At 39.0% G+C, this 24498-nt stretch overlaps 1 long non-coding RNA gene across 1 annotated transcript; it reads right to left on the reverse strand.

The window, feature by feature from the left end:
* Positions 1-285: 285 nt before the first annotated feature.
* Positions 286-23869, reverse strand: LOC115918528. Its single transcript, XR_004063514.1, has 2 exons — positions 23659-23869; positions 286-2327 (listed from the first exon to the last, which is right to left on the reverse strand). It is a non-coding gene; the product is annotated as an uncharacterized LOC115918528 (long non-coding RNA).
* Positions 23870-24498: the final 629 nt, after the last annotated feature.

Genomic DNA, 24498 nt, shown 5'->3' on the forward strand with positions numbered 1-24498 from the left:
CCTCTGTATGGGGTATCCTCATGTAATGTGAACATGTATACTGGAAAATCAAGTATTAGTATACAGTAGGAGTGTATGAAAACGATAACCCTCCCCGTCAGCCATACACTGTGGAGTACTCAAAACAGAGGTTATATCTTAGTTTATTTTATTATCAACGGTTATAAAGACAATATTAACACATAAACACAACATCAGAGTTCGTTGTTTTGAAAACATTCATGTTTATTTTACAGTGAAAGGAATTGCGTTTAAAAAATAAATACATTGAAACGAAATGAGTACAATTTCCATTTTTTCTTCATAAATGCTGGTTCAAGTTTTACAAGCAGTGTATTTGTGATTAAAATTAGAATAATAAAATGAAATGATTCGTCTTCGTTTGTTTATGTACTAAAGCATGTGAAGTGCAAAGTGATAAAATGAATATATATCAGTACCTTTCACGGAATAGTAAACAAATAAACTGGTGTTAGAATAAAATAAGCAGCGTTAAGTGCATTAGATTTCTATTTAACTCAGATTAACAACAGTTTGGGACAGACCTTTATAACGTTTCAGTAATTCATAACAAAATACAGAGTTTGAAGAGGAATTCATTCGCCAGGAGCATTGCAAACCTTCACATTGCAGCTACTCCTTACTAGTCGCTAGAAATACATGAAACTCCAAACGTTTTATCCTACCATGCCTATACAGTATGCCAATACTCAAATTAGAAAGATAGTTATAATATCCTACCACACTTTTGAACAAAATACGTTTTAAGCTGATGTTTTAAAGTTTAAAACTATAAACGTTATCTCTCAATGTCAGTTGTCTTCTATACCGACTCTAGGGGCCTATAAAACGAGATACTGGACTGATGCTCTTTCTGCTCTGGCTTGCTGTTAATTGCACAGCGCCATCTCATGACTTGTAAAAAGTTCAGCTAGATTTATAGCATCGACAATACTGCTACAGCTGACCTGAGATGGCGCTAGAGGGATTTTGCGGTAGTGCTTCTAGTTCAGTATGGCTTTAACACAGAGTTATTAATCCCATTCTGCCTCTGAATAGATGATATGACATTTCTTCTTCGTCGTTACTTTCTCCATGAATATCTTAAAGTCATAACAAAAAATAGCTAACAAATCTGATGATGAATCTTTAGATACGCGATTTAAATAATGCAGTCACCTACAGTTTTACATAAAAATGTAATAAAGTTTTAAGGGTAAAATCCATAAATAAGAACACTGGCAAGGAATGCCTGAAAAGAGCAGTCATGTAGCATTTCCTGATGAAAAAAGTACACTGTCTTGTTAAAAAACAATGTCAAGGATTTGTTCGTTGCTGTATCGAGGCTTATTTAGACGTGAAGCGACCACTCGTTTAAAAACTGCTGGCAAAATGAAATGAGCAAGCGTTTTGGGCATTAGACATAGGGTTCAAAGACCGGAGGTATATGTTGCAAAATTCAGGTATTTTCACCCCTGGCGATTGCCAATAGGCATTACACATTAGGCTGAATTGGTTTGGAGGCAGTGTTTTAGGGTTTGGAGGTGGTTACGGAGTCACGTCTAAAACAAACCATATCGTCCACTTTAAAGAGGCACGTGTCCTGGAGGCGAAAGATTTATCTGCCTTTCTCTCGGATCTCCACCATCCGGGTGACTTCTTTTCCAGTCTTCCCAAGCGGCTTCGAAAGCTTTCCTAACATAAGTTACGATCTCAGACGCTTTCTCACGCGTCGTCGCTTCAAATACGTAACAATGGATCGAATCTTTAGTCTGACACGTTAGCGCCACAGCGCGTGGATGCCTGAGATCTGTAGCGCAGTACGCGATACAAAACAGCGGTAACGACTCCAGCACATCGCGAGACGCGTCCTCGAACGTTATCGTGCATTTGTCCACGCGCATTGTACACGATGTGTTGATTGGTTGGTGATGCGTTTGTTGGGCGTTGGCTAACGGCGCTAACTTCTCGACCGCAGTAACCGCGTCACAGACCCGTAGTGACCCCACCGGTACGCGTCCTCCGTAACGCACGTGGAATGACCGTTCCTTGGTTGCTGTTCCTTCACCGCCTAAATCACCATCTGAATGCATGAATCGTTTTCGCAATAACGAAGGCGAGTTTCGGAGAGTTTGAAGGAATTTATGCGGGGTTCTGGGACTATTCGGACTCTGCGGTGAATTCATGTTTCTACGGTCAGATTACCAAGGTGTTTAGATATCTTCCAACGTAGTCAGACGGGGCCAGCAAATAAACAGTCGTTTTCAAATCCTTTCTTCTAGAAGAAATCTTTTCCTGTGTTTGATGAACAGCCTTGCACCTAAGACCTGATAAAACAAAACAAAATGAAATAGATACTTTCATTAGAATTGTGTATCGATGTGTAAAGAATTAAATCAGACTCTATCTAAATGTACTGTACAGTATAAAGTTTTTTAGATAATTTTCATTTTTAAAAAAAGATTGCTAATTTGTGAATAGGGTATGGGCAAAGGAAAAATGTAGGGTCAACATTATAACTAAACGGGATAGGGAAAGTTTTATATTATTTGCATGAGCCTAAAATGATCTACTTTTTGTCATCATACCATTGCCAAAATGATGTCAAACATCAGACATAATACACTGTATACCTGTGGACAGTGGACTGTTGAGTACGTATTGGTATTATCCAAGGAGATCTTTTATGCACTTGCATTACTTGTAATAATAATTATCCTTGCTTATATAGCGCCTATAACTAACAATAATAATAATAATAATGATAGCCTAATAGTCCACTCCAAATTTTATTAACACTTACTTTATCAGAAGTAAAGCGCTCTACAATAATGCAGCATAATTACCTGGGGGGGGGGGGGAGCGGGGGAAAGTATTGGATACGTGATTACGTAGCTCGGTTGCCAATTTGAGTATTGTGAGAATAATAATTTCTACATGGGTGGCTTGCCGATTTTTTCAGTTAGAGCCCCATTGCACTATTATCAAAACATTGTATATCAGGAAAGTACTTTAATGTTTCCGAATGCATGTATTGAAAAAGATAGGGAAGCTGAGCGTTGTGTTGCATTTTCACTGAACACAATTTGTGTTCGCCACAATCACTCACTCATTCGATAAAACCTGGAAACTTGCGCATTTTTAGGAGTAATTAAAGTCGAATTGGAAAGTCACTGGGGGCTGTTTTTTTACCTGCCCAGTGATTAAGGGCTTTGTAAGTGAATTACGTTTTAAAGGGACCATTTTAATCCCCGTTGCAATTGCGCATGACGGCACAAATATTTCCCAGAGACCAACCTGTTTCTTCGGCCAGGGCTCCAGACTTTTAAATATCCCTCTAGTTTATATGGATTAAATGTGCTTCATTGTAGCTTTTTTCCATAAGCTACTTACCAGAGACTTCTCTGGTTTTACTCAAAGCTTCAAGATTTGTTGAATGTTTCAAGTGTAAAACGCATCTATGAATGTGTTGATGTAGTTGTCATGGTAATCAAGAGGAAAGTGGATAACTTTGCTATTGTGTTGTTCTAAACCATCCGTCTATTGATTGGTGCCTATTGTTATAATGAATATTTGCTTCATGTGTAAAGTATAACAGTGATGCATTTCCAAGCATACATATTTCAATCTTTGAGAAACCCTGATTTTCAGATTGCCGAACGGAATCGTAACGATCGCGTACCAACTAATTTGGCAGGAATCATTTACGTGTATCATCAACATTTTGCTAGCGAGGTGCAACTTGGCAGAGAGCAATTTTTTACATGAATGTGGTCTGGTATAAATGATATGCATGGAAGTCTCAGGAAGTCTCGAGACATGTTGCAAGAGAGATTAAAAAATAGAATGAGTCATCATGGATTGTTTATGCATCCGCTGATAATGATCTTCTTTCTCTCCTACACCATCGTGTAGACCCCCCCCCCTCCCCCTTCGCTTTCTCTCTCTCTCTCTCTCTCTCTGTAGATCATTATTCCTCTACTTTTCTTAATTTCTCTCTCTCTCTCCCTCTCACACTCTCTTATGTATGCTCTCCTTCTCTCTCCCTCTCTCTCTCCCTCTCTTTGTAAATAGGGTATGGGCGAAGGAAAAAGGCAGGGTCAACATTATAGCTAAACGGGATAGGGAAGGATTTATATTATTTCCATGAGCCTAAAAAGATCTACTTTTTGTATTTTATTGTATTGTATTATTTATTCGGCACTTTAAAGAAATATAACAATATAAACATGGTAAATACAAAATTGGAATGACAAAAACTGTGCAAAATTTTTGTAGCAATATTCTGAGTGCAAAAGATGGCGGCCAGGGAAGAAGAGAGCAAACTTAATTACTATACTAAAAAGAGATGTCAACCACCAGACATATAGTAATACTGTATAACCAGGGGAACAGTGATGGGTACGTATTTTTTACCGTACTCCTGTTCTGCATTTGCATTAATTTTAATGGATGTGGGGGGGGGGGGAGGCGGCGGGAGTAAGTATTGGATACATCATTACAAAGCTCAGTTGCCGATTTGAGAATTGTGAGAATAACATGAATTAGATTCATGCCAGCAAGAACCTATTACGGATGCACATAATCAGAAGGCGGCGACTATCATTGGTTCAAAGAAAGAATCACGTTGAATGTCCATCCGTAATAGGTCCATGATGCCAGGTACACATTCATATCGCCTGGGTTGAGTGTGGCAAATGTAGATCAATATATCTTGCCAAAGGACATTAGTGCTGCGGCGGGACTCGAACCGCGGACCTTGTGATCGACAGTCCGGTGACATATCCACCCGACCACGACACCTCTAAACACATTCATATCGCCTGGGTTGAGTGTGGCAAATGTAGATCAATATATCTTGCCAAAGGACATTAGTGCTGCGGCGGGACTCGAACCGCGGACCTTGTGATCGACAGTCCGGTGACATATCCACCCGACCACGACACCTCTAAACAAAACATAATATAACAGTGCTTTGATATTCTCGAATACATATACTTTAAAATATAGGAAGGATGGGGGAACTGAGCGTTGTGTTGCATTTTCACTGAGCATCATTTTTTGTGTGTGCGCCGCAAATACTCACTCATTCGATAAAACCTGGAAAATTGCGCATTTTTAAGAGTAATTAAAGTCGAATTGGAAAGTCACCGGGGCTGCCTTTTCACCTGCCCAGTGATTAAGGGCTTTGTAAGTGAATTACGTTTTAAAGGGACCATTTTAATCCCCGTTGCAATTGCGCATGACAGCATAAATATTTCCCAGAGACCAACCTGTTTCTTTGGCCAGGGCTCCAGACTTTTAAATATCCCTCTAGTTTATATGAATTGAATGTGCGTGGGACCGAAGTTTTATTCTTAATGTGCTACGCAAAATAATTGCTCTGTGCTTCATTGTAGCTTTTTTCCATAAGCTACTTACCAGAGACTTCTCTGGTTTTACTCAAAGCTTCAAGATTTGTTGAATGTTTCAAGTGTAAAACTCATCTATGAATGTGTTGATGTAGTTGTCATGGTAATCAAGAGGAAAGTGGATAACTTTGCTATTGTGTTGTTCTAAACCATCCGTCTATAGATTGGTGCCCATTGTAATAATGAATATTTGCTTCATGTGTAAAGTATAACAGTGATGCATTTCCAAACATACATATTTCAATCTTTGAGAAACCCTGATTTTCAGATTGCCGAACGGAATCGTAACGATCGCGTACCAACTAATTTGGCAGGAATCATTTACGTGTATCATCAACATTTTGATAGCGAGGTGCAACTTGGCAGAGAGCAATTTTTTACATGAATGTGGTCTGGTATAAATGATATGCATGGAAGTCTCAGGAAGTCTCGAGACATGTTGCAAGAGAGATTAAAAAATAGGAAAAATAGAATGAGTCATCATGGATTGTTTATGCATCCGCTGATAATGATCTTCCCCTCATTCTTTCTCTCCTACACCATCGTGTAGACCCCCCCCCCCCCCCCCCTTCGCTTTCTCTCTCTCTCTCTCTCTCTCTCTGTAGATCATTATTCCTCTACTTCTCTCTTAATTTCTCTCTCTCTCTCTCCCTCTCTCACTCTGTTATTTATTCTCTCCTTCTCTCTCCCTCTCTCCCTCTCTTTGTGAATAGGGTATGGGCGAAGGAAAAAGGCGGGGTCAACATTATAGCTAAACGGGATAGGGAAGGATTTATATAATTTCCATGAGCCTATTAGATCTACTTTTTGTATTTTATTGTATTGTATTATTTATTCGGCACTTTCAAGAAATATAACAATATAAACATGGTAAATACAAAATTGGAATGACAAAACTGTGCAAATACAAATTTTTGTAGCAATATTCTGAGTGCAAAAGATGGCGGCCAGGGAAGAAGAGAGCAAACTTAATTACTATACTAAAAAGAGATGTCAACCACCAGACATATAGTAATACTGTATAACCAGGGAACAGTGATGGGTACGTATTTTTACCGTACTCCTGTTCTGCATTTGCATTAATTTTAATGGATGGGGGGGGGGCGGCGGGAGTAAGTATTGGATACATGATTACAAAGCTCAGTTGCCGATTTGAGAATTGTGAGAATAACATGAATTAGATTCATGCCAGCATGGACGTATTACGGATGCACATAATCAGAAGGCGGCGACTATCATTGGATCAAAGAAAGAATCACGTTGAATGTCCATCCGTAATAGATCCATGATGCTAGGTACACATTTATATCGCCTGGGTTGAGTGTGGCAAATGTAGATCATTATCTTGCCAAACGACATTAGTGCTGCGGCGGGACTCGAACCGCGGACCTTGTGATCGACAGTCCGGTGACATTTCCACCCGACCTTGACACCTCTAAACAAAACATAATATAACAGTACTTTGATATTCTCGAATACATGTACTTTAAAATATAGGAAGGATGGGGGGGGGGGGACTGAGCGTTGTGTTGCATTTTCACTGAGCATCATTTTTTGTGTGTGCGCCGCAATCACTCACTCATTCGATAAAACCTGGAAACTTGCGCATTTTTAAGAGTAATTAAAGTCGAATTGGAAAGTCACTGGGGGCTGCTTTTTCACCTGCCCAGTGATTAAGGGCTTTGTAAGTGAATTACGTTTTAAAGGGACCATTTTAATCCCCGATGCAATTGCGCATGGCGGCATAAATATTTCCCAAAGACCAACCTGTTTCTTTTGCCAGGGCTCCAGACTTTTAAATATCCCTCTAGTTTATATGAATTGAATGTGCGTGGGACCCAAGTTTAATTCTTCATGTGCTACGCAAAATTATTTCTCTGTGCTTCATTGTAGCTTCCATAAGCTACTTACCAGAGACTTCTCTGGTTTTACTCAAAGCTTCAAGATTTGTTGAATGTTTCAAGTGTAAAACTCATCTATGAATGTGTTGATGTAGTTGTCATGGTAATCAAGAGGAAAGTGGATAACTTTGCTATTGTGTCGTTCTAAACCATCTGTCTATTAATTGGTGCCCATTGTAATAATGAATATTTGCTTCATGTGTAAAGTATAACAGTGATGCATTTCCAAGCATACATATTTCAATCTTTGAGAAACCCTGATTTTCAGATTGCCGAACGGAATCGTAACGATCGCGTACCAACTAATTTGGCAGGAATCATTTACGTGTATCATCAACATTTTGCTAGCGAGGTGCAACTTGGCAGAGAGCAATTTTTTACATGAATGTGGTAAAAATGATATGCATGAAAGTCTCAGGAAGTCTCGAGACATGTTGCAAGAGAGATTAAAACAAGAAAAAAGAAAGAATGAGTCATCATGGTTTGTTTATTCATCCGCTAATAATGATATGCCCCATCTACTTCTCTTCTACACCATTATGTAGACCCCCTTTCGCTTTCTCTCTCACCTTATAGGTAATTAATTCTCTCCTTCTCTCGTAATTTCTCTCTCTCTCTCTCTCTCTCTCTCTCACTCTCTCACTCAGCATCTCGTTCCCTCTCGCTCGCTCTCTCTCTCTCTATCCTCTATCTTTCCTCCACTATCTGTCTCTTTCTCTCTCTCTTTCACTCTCTCACCCTCTTATCCAACATCTCGCTCCCCCTCGCTCTCTCTCTATCCTCTTATCTTTCCTGCACCATCTGTCTCTTTCTCTCTCTCTCTCTCTCTCTCTCTCTCTAGCTTTACACCCTCCATCTTTGTAATCACGAACCCTCACATTAATGTAAGTTTGGGTACAAGGTAACGCTCATCATTCGAGTAATGCACCTGATGTCTGAAAATGTGCCTGAAGGACACTCATTAAAAACCCTAATGATAATTTTTTTTTTTTTTTTTTTTTGGGGGGGGGATATTTTTCTCGTCTCGTGCTGCATATCAACCATTCAGAATGGCTTTTTTTTTTTACAATGGATTATGAAAAGGATATACCGAAACCCTTAGAGAAACTGAAAATCTTTATCTTTTCTCCTGCTTATCAACTATATAGCTTGCAACTCGCAAAGCCTTATATAAACGGGAAGTATCTTTTGGCGATGAGTTGGGACGATGACGTACACCGGCAAAAATAAGAAGGGGGACAAATTATCATTTTTCCAGTCTCCAGCTATCTATAGCAAGAAGGCCAAAGCAAAGTCTGGGAGAACGACTTGTCAGACCTGACAGATGAAAAGTTATTCATTGTCTCCCTCTGTCACTCGGGGTCTAAAACCCCGTTCTCACTCACTTGCTAGACCGATCCAGGCTGGATCGAATCGCAACTCGCAAAGCAAAATCTTTCCCTACAAATTTACGAGAGTAACAAGCGAACCGAACCACATAGAGCATGAAAAGTCACCTTATAATAGTATGATGATTTTGTAAACGTAGGGCTGCCTCGTCGGCATCGATGCTGTTCTTCATGAGGGCCCTGCAACTATTACACCTGGGTGGAGAGTGGTAAACGTGGATTAATGTCTTGCTAAGTGGATTCGAATAGGCTGCATACTGAAAATGTAAAGTTGCCAACTGTAGGACAATTTTTGGTAAAATAAAATAATAAATTTATTCTTCTATAACGGATTTTTCTCAAACGTTAAGTAGCACACTTTCCATTCTTTTCTGCTTTTATTGAAATTGAAATATTGAAGAAAAGAAACAAAATTATTTTTAAAAATCAGAGCAAATTTCTCCATAAGCGCATGCAGCTTTCCCAACTGACGAAATCCATATAAAAGTAAGACAGCATATAACTAGACATATAAATAATTTTAAACAGAGAGAGTTGTGAATTATTATTGGGTGTTTAAAGGGATAGTTGAGTTCTTTTGCAGAGGGTGCTACTCGAAAAAAAAATTGTGAGATGAAGAAAAACTAGTGTCAAATTTGAAAGAACATACAATTTAAACGACATAATCATCTTTGTTTCATCAAAATCGGTTCAGAGACGGCTGAAATATCCATAAATATAACGATTTATAATATTTGTGTACCACCACAAATATTCGATAATTTGAAAAAGCCGTTGAAAAAACGAAATAGCGCCTTTTACGTTGTATTTCAGCCAATGCCGATGTTGGATTTTTATTTTGTTGGCTTTGTCGTGTTGGTTATATTACGCACAACCAGCCGGCCCATGTATTGTTATTATTAATTAATTAATTAACGGTCACCGTATTTTTTTTTAAGTGGAGCTGAATTGGTATGATCGTATTGGCTAAATTTTACACATTTTGGGGTCTTAAATTACCGTGATAGCAATTTAGGTCCCGAAAGGGCACTAGAAATGTCATGGATAAGAATAAGAGCAATAAGCATGCACTTTGTAGGCATTTGTGGTCTGAAAACAGAACTCAACTATCCCTTTAAGTTGCTTTACAAATGTAAATTCCCCCATTTGCGAGAGCAAGGAGATCTTTGGATCAAAGAATAATTGTAAAAGCCAAGATTGCATGGACAAGGGTAACTAAAGCTTTACATTTTCACTGCTTCAGGCATCTGACATTTCAAATTGAAGCAGTGTCCATGAAATGTATGAATTTGGATTCTCCCTCATTTGTCTTCATTTTCTGCGGTAACAGTGGAATATTTAACGTGTAATGCCGCTGCCTTTCAAAACACATATTTGACTTCAAGATCAAGACGTGTGTGCCCAATTGGCATTCGTTTACCAGAGAAACGGGTGAAAAGAACAGCGAGAGAGACCGTGAACAGAGAGTGAGAGAGAGAGAGAAAAAAAGACAGAGACAGAGAGAGAGAGAGAGAGAGAGAGAGAGAGAAAGAGAAAGAGAGACAAAGACAGAGACAGAGAGAAATAAAGAGAGACAGAGACAGAGAAAGAAAGAGAGAAAGAGACAAACATAAAAAAAAAAAGAGCTCAAGAGGAGATGAAAGAGAATGAGAGAGAGAGAGAGAGAGAGAAAGAAAGAGAGAAAGAGACAGACAACAAAAAAGAGAGCTCAGGTGGAGATGAAAGAGAATGAAAGAGAGAGAGAGAGACAGAGAAAGAAAGAAAGAGAGAAAGAGACAGACAGACATAAAAAGAAAGCTCAGGTGGAGATGAAAGAGAATGAGAGAGAGAGAGAGGTGGCGAAGAGAGAGGCAGGGAGACAGACAGAGAAAGAAAGATTAGGTGGAGGGAAAAAAAGAGAGACAGAGAGACAGAGTTAGGAAGAGAAAATGAGAGTCGGTATAGCTTGGAATTAAATGGATGCCTATACCTATTCAACCACTTTACAAATGCTATTTCCATTACTCTTAAAAGCACTCTTCAATATGGTTCCAAATTGTAAAGCGGTTATATCAGAGGAACGCCACAGTGTCCATAGTATAGCCATTACATACTCGCTCCCTAAATTGATGGCTTGATAATTTTTAGTAAAGTGCATGCCGGTGGAGCTTCCGCTCAATAAAGGAAAAATGACACCTTCATCGCAGTCGCAACATTAACCTACAACAAGTCGACTGCAAACAGCCTCTCAACCAACCGATTCTTGCATTCAGAATATTCACACCGCCAAACCGACTTCACAACGAAATCAAACCGACCCATTTGGGGGCATACCCCCCCCCCCTTAAAAAAAATTATGCGCGGAACTTAGGAGTCAAGACCTTATTCCGACGCCTACCCCTACCACAGGCTTGTGTGCGTGGGTGCGTGCGAATGTGGGTGTGTTGATGCGCGTTATGCTGGGTGTAACAATGTAACTCTGTGATAATGTGTGTCAGTCCCACTCCCCCCCCCCCCCCCCCCCCCCCTGTTTAAAAAGTTTGGTTACCCCAGTGGTTGACTGAGGTGTAACGTGGTCAGATAACGATTCCGATAACATTTCAAATTCAGCGACAGATTATAGGCGGAAATCGCTCAGATGACTAGAGGATTTATCCTCTTAACTGTCATCGTGATACCTATCCACCTGTCCATTTAGTTATGAATTAAATTTATTAATTTATCTGTCGTTATCTTCTCCCATTGGTTTAAGAACAAAAAAATAACATTTCACAATAGAATTATACATAACGAAGTGTATATAGGCCATACGCATTACGTGGACTAAACATCAGTAGGGTATATACAAGAACAAGCTTTCAAGGAGTATGTAATATTTGTCATAGAAAATGATAGGCCTATAAGAAAATTAAATTATATTCATTAAGTCATCGTGATGCCATCCAAAATCTATTCTGATATATATCGGAAATCGATTGCACAGTTCATCAGGCGTCTCTGCTATCGGCCATTCTATTCTGACCACTAGAAAAGTATGATAATATTATGCGAAAAAAGGTAACATAAAATGTTAATCTATTTTTTATTCAGATCACAGCTCCCCCCCCCCCCCCCCCCACACACACAGTTTATCGCTTCACTGTAGAACCGATACATAATGCATCTATAACATTGCGTATAAACAAATAAAACATATATGGTAAAAGCAAACCTGAAATTCGCCCGGCACCCGTGTGGTACACATACCGTAATCCGCATCAGTTTCGTTTGCATGTAACAACTATAACAGGTTATCACAAAGGCTTCGAACTACGTGCATCACAAAGACCAGCATAATGTCTATTGTGAATAAATTCTATAATCATTTGTCACTTTTGGGGAGAAATATTGCTCATCCATATGGAAACAGCAATGCAACAATGGTGTACGATTGGGACATTAATCAAACCTGTGAATAAAACGTTAGAACGCGTTTGATGAAGGGACTGTCATTCATCAACCTCTAAGGAATACCTCAGTCAAAATGGCATAGAGTCGGTTTTGGATTGGTTAGGAGTCGGTTTTCCTGTGTGACTGGGTTATTTGCTGTGAAGTTAGTTTGTTCTTCATAGTAGAATTCTAATGTTTTAATACGCAACAAACACAAAATAAGATTTTGAAGTTTAAAGATAATGAATATTTCCTCTTTTTTGTTCGTCTGGATTTTTTTTTAAAAATGAAGGAGGGTTTTCTCATTGAAATAAAATAAAGCTATTGGGTCAGTTCCAGCACAAATTATCATTAAATTCAAGTATATTCATACACACATGCTCAGTAAAAACAAAGTGACATTTCATTACAATAATAGTTTTGTGTTCTCTTATTAAGTATATACAGATTAATATATACATAAGTATATGTTCAACACACATATCAAATAAAAACATTACAAAATGAGAAGGGCCGAAAAAAGGAAGGACAAGGGGACGAGAAACCAAGCTTAGATAAAAAAAAAAAAATTTGCCTAAACATAAGCATGTAAAAAGACTTTTCACACGCTTGTCATGGTGCTGGAAGGAGCCGTAATCGAGGCCTCATGAAGCTTTATATGTAAGTGCTTGCATTGCGTACGCCTGAAGTATATTACTAGCAGTGCTAAAGAGAAGTGAAGAGGAGAATAGATCGAGGCGACAAATTTTCATACAATTTGGTTCTTTCTTTTTTTCTAAATTTTATGTCAGAAGGTGAGCGAATAACTATTAGATGTCAAACGAATCATTCTAAACTACGTACAGGTAACCGACATTTGAACTGGCGACTTGTTGGCTCCGGGATTTATTTCGTCCAAGATATAGGATAATGTTGCAGTTTTTATTTGAGTAAGTTTAAGATTAGTGGTAGCGTAAAGTATAATGTTTAGTCCAACGTTGATGTCAGCAGTGTAGAGTATTGAAACTGAAAGCAGGGCAATTGCAGCAGTAACACTCTCTGTGTTTTAGCCCTAATGAATATTCAAGAGCACTTCTTCTTGTCAGTGTCTGATCTGTAGTCCATCTGTAGTCGTGTGGTGATAATTAATGGACCGATACAGGTAGGCATACGTGTAAACTGAAGAGCTGTTTATGTCTTTTTGTCAGTCTCCCTGTCTGTCTGTATGTCTCTCTCTCTCCCCTTTATGTTTATCCCTGTGTTTGTTTAAAGATATTCTTCCCCCCCCCTCTCTCCATCATCCTTGCCTATCGCTTTGTTTAAAAGGCACCCTACCCGTTTCACCCCTCACTCGTTCTCTGTCACCTGACCCTTTCCCCCACTCCCCAACCCCCCTCTCCCTCTCTTGTATCTTTCTCTTATTTACGCTATCCAACTCGTTGACCGAACAATCTTGGCTATAGTGCTTCTCGTTCGATTGAAGTACATTTACATGCATTTATCTTGCATCTTGCCGCCCTCCTTTCAGAAATAGACGCTGAAATCAATGCATGTATTGAAGGATGTAAAGAGTACATGTACTATGATATTGTTATATGTCTTACTCGATCTCCCTCTCTACCCCCCCCCCCCCACACCTTCTCTCACTCCTCTCTCTTTCTCTCTCTTTCTCTCTCTCTCTCTCTCTCTTCCCCCCCCCTCTCTCTCTCTCTCTCTCTCTCTCTAACCTCACATTGACTCTGTCGCTTTCTTCTCTCCATTCTTCTTTCTGATCTCGAGATCTTTTAAAAGGTTACATTAGTAAACTGTTCGCAAATATCTCTTAACTTAAAGGTTCAATGTCCCATTTGCAGGCCAAAAAAATGAAAAAAGTTAAATTCCAACTGCATTTGAAAGATAATACTAATTTAGAACTTCCCTAAAAAAGGTGGGGCTTAAAAATGTCTTCAAGTGGGAAAAAAACTACTATTATTTGTCAAATCGACTTTAGGGCTATAGAGCCCAAAAGTAATAGTCTTGATTTTCAGACAATTGTACCGAATGGTCATACGTTTTATGCTGCGTAAAGATTCAATCAGTTTAATATTGGCCATCACAAGAAGTGGGTTATTGATGTAGACAAATGCTCATGTACCCTTTACAACTCTTTTCATGTATGTTATTACCAAAGGGAAAAAAAGCCAGTCAGTCACTCAATAGTGTCTGACAGTGAAGTAAACGGGTTTCCTTGCATAATTTGAATATGAGGACACTGCTAACGTTTAAATTTCACAGATAGGACATACATGACATATTCATAATTCCTGCAAAGTTCTACAGCATTTGAGATTGGCTGCAAAAGGGACATAGTACCTTTAACACAGTCCCTGGCAATATTAGAGCCATGACATAAGCTGTCCTTTGTTTTGTTTTTCATTTTAATACTGTTGCTTTAAAGAAGTCGACATTTTGTAAGAAAGAATACTCTAATCTCCCTTTTTTTACAACCTACACGCGTACAGCAGAACATATATTTTAAATGCAGTCTTTGAATATGATGTCTTTTACCTCTGGCGGCGATGTCAATGTTGGATCCATGATAAAGTCTTTGCTAGACTTCTCATCTTCTCAAATATATCACATGTTTCCGCGTAACCATGTAAACAGCGATGAAATTTATGTACACCAATCGCAACCCTCCGACCCCATGCTGCGAAAATCATCCTTCATAGCCCTTCACAACAATGATCTCCGATTTTATAGCTTTGTCAAACGGAAAACGGGGATGATGATGGTGGTGGTGGTTGTGATGATGATGGTGATCGGTGTTCGTGGTACTTGTGTTGATGATTGTAATGGTGGTGAAGATGGTGATAATGATCATGATAATGATGATGATGATGGGTGATGATAATGACGACAGTGATGGTAATGATGATGATGATGATGATGATAACAGTGATGATAATGATAATGATGATAGAGTTGTCGTTGTTGATAATGATGATGAATGATGATGGTAAAAATGATGAGTGCCACTGATGAATATGCTGCTGCTGCTGATTATAATGATAATGATGATGACAATGACGAAGCCGAGGCGATAATAATGATGTTGTTTTTGCTAATGATGATGATGTTGATGACGGAGATGAAAGTGGGCAAATTGCTTTGTATTTTAACATTGTCATGAATTAAAAAAAACTCGCCCCTTTTACGTCGAGAAGCCTACAGTTCGTTTGGCTATCAAAAAGACCGATGAATGGACAATACCGAGTGGCGCGTAATCTCTGGATCAATTTTCCCTTCATCCTTTCAACATACCATTTCCGTAATGTAATTAAATTGAATGCACATATCTTGATTAAGTGCTTCGTATTTACCTGTAACGAACAATCGTATTTCAATAGTCAGAATGCGAATTGCATAAATTATGTGATATTAGGTAAAACAAGCCATACTGCTCGGCCCTACCTTACAACAATTAATATACGCAATTCTTATGCAGACTATTGGAATACAATAATTCGTAACAGGTGAATCAAATAATTTGTAAGGAGGCGCTTAACAAATATGTGTGCATTACATTTGATTATATTACAAAATACAGTTGACTAGTTCATTGGCAGTCAATACAAAAGCTTGTATTCATGAAAAACATTATTACAATCCTTCCGAGAAGCCAGTCCGTGAATACTACATAAATACCAAAAACGTTCAGACGGAATCTCAGTTCGCCGTTCTCTATCTGTTTACGACAATGTAATTCATAACTTGTTTGGAGAACATGTAATCCAGTGAAAGTATAATTGTGTTCTTACCATTTCAATCAGTGTATTCTGCCAAACGCATAACAGACGACGAACTCCAGAATATAGCACGTGATAACATGATATCATCCTTAAGAAAAAGAGGGGTGGAATGGTCTCGCAAAAGTTATGATAAAATACTCCCCAAAGAAGTTGATTATGAAGCAGCATGAATTACGAAGTACACTCGCAGTAATCATTCGTAATGATTCCAAGGCTTGAATTTGATGGAAAAGAAAAATCCACATACAGTGTGTCAGGCAACAGTGTTTCAACAGGTATATACTCGAGACATGTAAAAGAGAACACCCAACGTAGCTCGGAGATGTAGATAGTGACGTAGGATCTGATGTCTCTACAGTGCGTGACTGATATGAGCACCGCGCAGACGATCTATGAACTTGGGCACAAATGCGATCAAGTTCCCTATTATATCGATAGTATAGTTTTCGCGCCACAAGGCATCCGCGGTCATTACCCAGCAACCAGTGCAAATTATGTTGATAAAAGCACTGCTAACAAGTGCCTGTTCAAATTCCCGGTACGTCACCGACGTGCAATCAACAAAAATTGAGGTGTATGATGTCCCCATAGCTACCCCTAAAATAGAATTTTGGCTCAATTTCTTTTTCTTTTCTTTTTTTAAACTGAGGTAGGATTTTGCATAAGATACAAAGCTCTCTCTTATCAAGTAAAAACTAAAGAAATCTTCAACCGTCCCTTGGTATTTGGATATTTAGGAGCTCATTCTAAATCAGTATCAAAATGGTTGTTTATTGAGGAAAATACCAGGACAGGACGTAATTAGCCCGCGGGTTGAGGATCATAAAGACAAGAGTTGCCAATGTATCACTATTGACAAAAAGATAACACAAGTGCAACGAAGGGGGGGGGGGGGTAAGTTGTTCTTACATGGCAATGTCGTACGGTTCTGCTACGTATATCACAAGGACGCCATGCTATGGAACACCCCACCCCACCCACCCCTCCCCCACTCTCAAACAAGATGCATGTAGGTCCAGGCCTGTTATCTATCTCTTACCATAATTTTATCTTCCCCCCCCCCCCTCTTTCTCTCTCTCTCTCTCTCTCTCTCTCTCTCTCTCTCATCATAATTATAGTCCGACATTTAACTGGAAATGCGATCGGTCTAACATTTTCAATTCATTAATTGGGGGAAGAAAGTCACTTCACCCTAAGGCCAGACTCTTTCCCACACATACAATGTGTATGTATATTTTATCCAACATTTCGTATATTCCTTTTCTTTCTATTCTTTCTTTATTTCTATTAAAATGTCAGGATTGAAGGCACAAGTAGTTCTAAATAGAAAAATTTGGGGTGGGGGTTTTGAGGCTTGGAAAATCATGCGTTCACGTTTAACGAGTACCTGTATAACCTTCTATTCATTACAATTCATTTCGACGTCTTTTCAAAGAATTCATTATATAATGTGACACTTTTAGTATATTTCATATTATGTTCAATTTTTTTCAATTATGTGAATTCTTTTTTTGTGAAATGTGAAAAAAAAATAAACTTGAAACTTAAACGAGTACCTCGTCATATGTTATTTACATTTATGTATTTTTTTATTTTTTTTTAATTTATTTTTTTTATAGTGAAGATATTCTTTTGAAGGAGGAAGGTTAAGCTCCCCAAGCCCCCCCCCCCCCCCCCCTCTAAAAGCTCCACTGCCTGCAAGCACAGTTAAAAGTCAGCTTAATACCGGAGCCGTCAGCTATCATATATCAGAAAAGCTGATTGCTGTGGACTCTCATATGCATAATATGCCACAAATGATCCTTGGGAACTATTCCTCTGAATGTGAACCAACATGTAAAACGGTGAATACTCACGAGGGAATGTAACGTGAATCGACTGATGGAGCAGAAAATCAGGTTCTCTCCACAAAATAATCTTGAGCTGCGGGGTACTCCATTTTATGCACCATCATAAATTTGGTGTGACATAAAGACATATGGTCGGTGAATGGAGAAGGTTTCTATGCCAAGAAAGTCAGGAGCATCTCAGTGAGGACTATGATTCATAGTTAATCATCGCAAACTGTAGGAGCAATAAAAAAGGCAGAAGGGGTGCATAGGAGGGGTGCAGACGAAGAAGGGGGTGGAGATGATGGCAATCCTATCTTCAGTCATCAGATGAAGATATAATGGATAAGTCACCGGACTGTGGATTGCAAGGTACTTGGTTAGAATGACGTATACATAATGTTCACTAACGTCTTTTTGGCAATGCGATTATCTACATTTGCCACTCTTCACCCAGGTGAGGTACCTAGCAGGAAATAATTCCTCGATCGCCCAAGTGAATATACGGGAGCGCCATGAGTGCCAAGTCTGACAGATTCCGTTTGTAAACACTCAAGGCTTGTTCAGGTTTGGCAAGGTAAACCGCCAATTTTGTGTTAAAATGCTGCGGGTTTGTTTTAAGAGTAAAATGCGCGTACTCACTGAGCTCTGTTTTCTACGATACATAAATGTGAAACGTAATATACGTCATCATTAAGAGCCCACCAGTATTATTATTCTTCAATTAATTTAGACATGTTGTCGGCATATATAACAGCCTTTTGTACACACATGTAACACTCGCTCAACAAAAGTAATCCAAATAATTAAGAGCCTTTCCTTTGCATTGGCATACACAATTCGTTCACGCCCCACCCCTCTCCACCCAACACCCCTTTCCATGTCCACACCCCTCTCACTGTACTAGGAGACAAAAACTTGTCAGTCTTCAAAGAAGAAGATATCCCTGGCATGCAGTCGCTGGCCTATTTGCAAAATGCAATCAGTCAAAAATTAAAAGTGAAATCTAAACACATGTGAACTGACGACCTTTCAACAAAATTCTCGTTCAATAATGCCTTGATAATCTTCAAGTAAAGTGCTCTTCCAAAGAGCATCAGCAGCGGTTCTTGGGGAGGGGGGGGGGGCGCAAGGCACCCTACAATTTATTCAAGCTTCCATCTCTTGTCTTCATTTTAAAAAAAATAAGCGAGGAACAAACAATATATAAACGCATCCGCCACCCCTCTAGGGCCCCATCCCTACCCTTCCAAAAAAAATACCAAAAACTCAAATGAATACATAATAATAATGATAATGATGAAATATAAAATAAAAAACAAATGAAAAATGTATTGAACTGTGCTTTGAGTGAATTTTTCCCAAGTAACAGATAGATGAGTAAAAAAAACATTCATTTAGTCGTTTTTCTACATAATGAAAGAAGGGCTGAGAATGCATTGAGTACACATTGTTTGGGGAAAAGAGAGAGAGGGGGTGAGGTGGGGATAGGGAGAGGAGAAAGAGGTGAGAGAGAGAGAGAGAGAGAGAGAGAGAGAGAGAGAGAGAGAGAGAGAGAGAGAATGGGATAGACTTAAGGTAACGTTTAAAAAGTGATTGTTTTCCATGATAATTGCATAATACGAAGTTTGGGATTTTCTTTTACAAAACAAATCATAAATCTTGCTAAAAGTCGCAAACGAAAGTTACAGGGAACAGAAACGGCATGCAAAGTATGGCGTTAGAAATGTTAAATTGTTGCAAGTCATAAGGAATCTGAGAGCATATCCTGACAGGCGCGGATCTACGGGGGGGTTTAGGGGGTTTAAACCCCCCCCCCCCCTTGGGCGGCCCAGAAAAAAAAAAAAAAGGAAAAAAAAGAAAGAAAAAAAAGAAAAAAAGAAAGAAAAAAAGAAAGAAAAAAGAACGCACGCTGGAGAGAAACCCTTTCAAGTGCAAATATTGTGAGAAGATATTCAACTCATCTGGTAACTTAACCAAACACATGATAACTCTGGATATAACTGTGTATTAAACTGTTACTTGATTTAAAAAGACGTTATCATGCACTGCTTTTTATGGTCTCCATTGTGTTAATAGATGCCAGGAAAACATCACTTACGGGGTTCAAATAAACACCCCCCAAAAAATCGGCTTGCCGCTTCGCGGCTCGTGGACGATGCTCCGCATCGTCATTATTTTGGTCAAACCCCCCCCCCCTTAGCAAAAAGCTAGATCCGCCCCTGCCTGAGCCGTCCTTGTCACCAAAAAACACCACCATGATATTCTTTCTCATTGCAATTGGGTACCATGGTTACGAGGCGAGCAACTCCTTGCTGATCAATTCATAGCATGAGAAGCCATTAAAGTATGAATTCTAGTAAAATTGGAAATCGTGTTTTCTCATTATTGGCATGTATGTTTGTAAAGTAGGTCGTAGAATTAGTAAAAAGTAGCTAAAATTCACTCTGAAAAGGATTGCTCTTTCTCCCCATTTTCTTTTTTATTACAATCTTCTTCTTCTCCTTCTTCGGGCCGCGGATTCATTCCAGATTTGCTGGTTTATCTTCTTATCGTCCAAAGATACATAATAATTATTTGTGTCAAATGTGTTTTCTCTCCCACTCCATTTTATTGATCTCATTTTTTTCCACTGGAGTTGATGACATTATCGGAGAGCCTTTGGAATATCGTCGGTTGAATCAGGCGCGTAGCCAGGGGGGGCGGTGGGGGTGGTCGCCCCCCCCCCAAAAAAAAAAACGCCGGCCAAAAAAAAAAGAGAGAGAAAGAGGAGAAGAAAAAAAAAAGAGGACGTAGGAAGAAAAAGGGAAAAGGAGTCGAGAACAGTACAACGAATCATCAAAGCTTCCGCGCTTCGCGCGGGAAGGGGGAACTGAGATCAAATTTAGGATTAAGGGTCGGGAAAGTTACAACGAATCGTCTTCTTTCTCTTATAATTTAATGAAACGTCAAAACTTCGCACGAGAGGGGGGGGAGACAGAATTCAGACAATGATTAAGAGTCGAGAATGGTACAACGAATGGTCTTCTTTCTCTAATAATTTAATAAAACGTCAAAGCTTCACGTGAGAGGGGGGAGGGACTAAATTCAGACAAGGATTATGAGTCGAGAAAAGAACAACGAATCGTCTTCTTTCAAAGCTTCCGCGCTTCGCGCGGGAGGGGGACTGAATACAGATAAGGATTATGAGTCGGGAAATTAGGTACAACGAATCGTCTCTTTTCTCTAATAGTTTAATGAAACGTCAAAGTTTCGCGTGAGAGGGGGGAGGGACTGAATTCAGACAAGGATTATGAGTCGAGAAAGGTACAACGAATCGTCTTCTTTCAAAGCTTCCGCGCTTCGCGCGGGAGGGGGTGTACGAAAGTGTAGGAGGTGTAGGGTGATGTTCTCCAAAATTGTATAGTCCCCCTCTCCTCTCTCTATCTCTCTCTCTCTCTCTCTCTCTCTCTCTTCTAAATAGTGCAAGTCTGCACCGTTAGGGGTGCAAACCGATGCAACACTGGCAGCACCTTTAGGGGTTAAATCCTGCACCCTTTTTAAAGGGTGTCAGATTGAACCTTTTAGGGCACATGTTAGTACCCTTTATGGTTCAATCCTGCACCTTTAGGGTGCAAACCGATGCAACACTATCAGCACCTTTATGGGTTCAATCATGTACCCTTTAAGAGGGTGCCAGATTGCACCTTTTAGGAGACATGTTAGTACCCTTAATGGTTCAATCCTGCTCCATTAGGGGTGCAAACCGATGCAATAACAGCACTTTTAGGGGTTCAATCCTGCACCCTTTAAAATGTGCAATCCTGCACCCATACTCGAGAAATACTCGTGAAATGTGCTCGTACACAAATATATATCAAACATGCATGTTGTTTCTTGGGTAGTAATCATATAATCAATATATCTATTGCTATAAAAACGTGAATGTAATTGTAACATGATCAGAAAAAATAATCTATTGGTTAATGATTACCGAAGGAAAATAAAAATCACAAAATTGATGTGCATTGTCATAATTTGCTTAACAATTCATGATAAATGTATTTGTATTTGAACACGTGTAAAGTAATCATGAATATGCATGCTATATGCAAAATCCTATATTGCACCCTTTTTTTTAACCCCTTTTCCTTTAATAGGGTTCATTTGTATGTAAAGGGTGCAAACTCTTATTTTGCACCCTTTTCTGCACCATTTTTTCTTAAAGTGTATAAAATGAGTCGAAGTTTAGGAGGGGTAGGGTGATGTTTTCCAAAATTGTATAGTCCCCTCTCCTTTCTATCTCACGTCTGCCATTTTCCTTGGCTCATATACTCTGGGGTCCCTATTTATTTTCTCCCATTCATTCCAATTAGTGCCCTATTATAGTGTATGTACCCCGTCCCGTTTATCCTGTAGCTAGGCCACTGACGAGAGCTTATGCTAATCCGGTTGAACATTACTTTTTGCACCCAGTTATTAATCGTCCTACACCTTGTAATCCTCTTTGTTGTCACCATGGATACGTTAACACAATACGACGCCTATCCATGCGTACATGCGTGAACTACAAATGCCCCCTAAATGGAAACGGGCCGGTCGATTTTAGAGATAGAGCTCGTAATCAAGACAGATACATGTACTGCACATCGTTACAAAGATCTACAGATTGGAGGTTCTAGGTGTTATAGCGACCTTGCCCCCGCCCCTACCCCCGTCAATCCTATTTAAAGTTATAACTATTTTATTGTATAGGAACCCTTAAAATAGGAAGACGTATTTTTAGTTTATTTACTTATTATAGCTCAGTCATTCGTTATCATGTAATTTGTTGCAGTACATGTATGTTTCCAACCTTTTTATATGTAATATACTTTTATTCAAATTCCCTTCGCTTTTTTGTTTCATTCCTCACTTCTTCGTCGTCTCTTTATCTCTTTCAATATTCAAGGTCGACTTCGAAGTCGGAATCGATACGATTCAGTGATTGAATTGATCAATGATAGCAGGCATGTATATAGCTGTACAGTACACGCCTGTATAATGCACGTAGGGTGTCAACGATCGAGGTTCATGTTATCAGCTCATATCTTAGCTTGTGTTAGAAAGTATACATGTTATAATGCATGCTCTGCATTATTGATGTCGATATGCATTCAGCGAAAAAATTACTCATTCAAACAAAAATTACAAAAAGAAATTATCAAAATAAAAGTGATGATACATGATAGAGCCAGAAGTAAGTTCTTTCTTCTTCAATTCTATGGTTTTAATAATTACTGCAGCCATATAACGTTGGTCAAAAAATAAATGTTATAAACTTCCATATTTCTGCTCTAATTTAGCTGAAATGTTTCAGACAGGAAGACGCATGCTTTGTGATTAAAAGAGAACTCTAGACATTCCTAATAATTCCAATAGACAAGGGCAGCGAACATGATGCTGTAACAATAGGGACTTTTAGATTTGCGTGGACTGATACGTGTGACGTCCATTCAAGGCAGTGCATTAAAAGGACGTCGATCGTAGCAATCCACGTTGTCGTTGTGCAAATCTAAAAGTCCCTAATAATGATAATATGTTCTTATATAGTGCCTAACACTTACTTTATCAGAAGTCTCTAGGCGCTCTACAATAATGCGGCAAAATTACCCTGGCTTTAGCAAAGAAGCTGCCACGCGGTCTCCGTTTTAAGGAATAAATTCCTGCCAGGTCCCTATTTACTTCACCTGGATGGAGTGCAACACAATGGGGATGAATTTCTTGCTGAAGTAAATTAACGTCCTGGAGTGGGATTCGTACAATTCTAAATACTTAACCATACAGAGAGTCATGCCAGGAAATTCACGCATATATAGGCCTACACCATATTATCAGAGAAGTATTGTATATTAAAGTATCATATATTTCTCTTTAATATGCAATGTTTCAATTAAAACGGAGATATAAAACTATTTGTAAGTTGTACTCACATGTAACTTTGCTTCTGCACAATGTGAAGGATTCCAAGGGGCACAACTAGTCTACGCGTTGTTCCGTGTAATACATGTTCCGTGTAATACTATGCAGAAAGTCCATAACATATCCTACATCCCACCACTCTTTAGAAGAAGTAACTACCAGTCTTTGTAGTTGTGAGCCCCTTTGTAGTATAATAACTCCTCCTAATCGAACTAAAAAATATATAATGCTACTAGTTCATGTGGCTCTGCCTTTATTGCATTTCGATTAAAAGAAAGGTAAACGGCTCAGCGCACATGAATACCATTGAATTGGAATATCGGAAGGTAAAGGAAAAAGAGACTCGGAAGAGGGAGGGGGTCGCTAGATTGACAAAGCTAGTACAGAGGGGATATGGGACTGTTATATCATGATGTTTGGAGCGTTTTCGCCAAACAGCAAAAGTTTTTCTTTTTATTAATGATGCTTCTTTAAAAGTTTTGATGGGTTTTCTAGCAATTCAGGTGTATGAAACAATTTAACGAGCCCGGTAAAATGTAAAAGTAAACAATTCCAACCTTCTTAATAGGGGGTTAAGACAAAGTATACTGGTTCTCGTGGCAAAAGAACACAATTCAACGCTTTTAAGCTATCGATTATGCATTTCCAAAAAGTAGCCGTTTTCTCATTTCATCCCGATTGTTTTAACAGAAGTTGGAAGTGCAGTTGTTCGTTTGGCATTGTTGTTGTTTTTTCCTTCAAAAGTGAGGCTGAGAAAATAATTAGTAATCTAATGCAAACTGAACATTTTCAACATTCGAAAAATAAACAAAAAGAAAATGACGTTCAAGAGAGAGAATTTGAAATTACTC

Source organism: Strongylocentrotus purpuratus, unplaced genomic scaffold (genome assembly GCF_000002235.5).
Source record: "Strongylocentrotus purpuratus isolate Spur 01 unplaced genomic scaffold, Spur_5.0 spur5_scaffold_12, whole genome shotgun sequence".
In the NCBI taxonomy this organism is placed as follows: domain Eukaryota; kingdom Metazoa; phylum Echinodermata; class Echinoidea; order Camarodonta; family Strongylocentrotidae; genus Strongylocentrotus; species Strongylocentrotus purpuratus.